Raw genomic sequence first — 1,292 nt, forward strand, 5'->3', positions numbered from 1 at the left:
AAAAATACTTTTTACATTGTACTCTTTTTTTCTTTTGTATCATTACACTTGTATATATATATATATATATATATATATATATATATATATATATATATATATATATATATATATATATATATATATATATATATATATATTTAAAATGGAAATTAAGACTGACTGCATCCAAGTAGTAATGGTTTAGAAAAATGTTACTTCTGCTGAAAAATAAAAATTGTGCCTGTCAGAATCAACAATCAGGAATCAAACCCACAAACAGCTGCATCATAGCCCTGTGCTTACATCACTGCACTAGTGACTTTGCTCTCACAAGCAGACTATCTTGGTTCTACTACGAAATGATGTCACCAATGTGCCACTTCCAGTGTTTCAGTCCCTCCCTTTCCGTGTAAAGCAGCATTTTATTAATTTGTTTCGGGAAGTGTTCTGCCAATCGTAGATTGTCTCGGCTCTTTTAAAAGTGTTTCCTGAAATCTAAATTTGTTTCCTCAAATAGGATTTTGTTTTCTTAATTTTATTTTTTTTTTCCCAAAATGTACACTTGTTTCCTAAAAATTTAAAACTGTTTCTTAAAATATAAATTTTTAAAAAAAAATGTATATTTGTTTCCTAAAAAGAGAATTTGTCTTTTTTTTTTATTTAAATTTCTTTTTTAAAATTTAAACTTGGTTTTTGAAATTGAAATTTGTTTTTTATATTGTAAATTGTTTTTCTCTAAATGTCATTTTGTTTTTGAATTTTTAAAATGTGTTTTTGGAAATTTTAATTTGTTTTGCACTTCCTAGCCACTGTAGGTTTTGCACAAAATGATGCGTGCTTTAAAAAGCCTCAAGCCATGCTGATAAATAAAATTTGGCTCTTATATTGACACAGAAGCTCAGTGTTTAGAAGCCAGGCAACAAAAGCTAGTTACTATGTAGAAACTTGCCTTACTAACTGGGTGTTTGCCAGACCAGGCAGTTAAGAGTTATGAGAGCCTGGAGCAACGACAGACAATAACAGGACTGAGTGCCTGACATGTAACAACATGACCTTATCAAAGCGTCACTCTGCTCTGCTTGTCTCAACAAAGGGCGACGTTTTTATGCTTGTATGATTTTCAAGGATGACAGTCTTGAAAGACCAGTTGCCCAGGAACATCCTGGAAAGCACCCCATTCTGCTCTTAAACCATTTCATGGTGGAATTGGATTCATTACCGATGGCGTCTGTCATGTAGTAATAACTCCTGGATTGTGAATAAAGTATGACAGCCCAGACTTCACTCTGGAGGAATCCAGAGAAAAGTAA

The sequence above is a fragment of the Telmatherina bonti genome (genome assembly GCF_933228915.1).
Source record: "Telmatherina bonti genome assembly, chromosome: 2".
NCBI lineage: Eukaryota > Metazoa > Chordata > Actinopteri > Atheriniformes > Telmatherinidae > Telmatherina > Telmatherina bonti.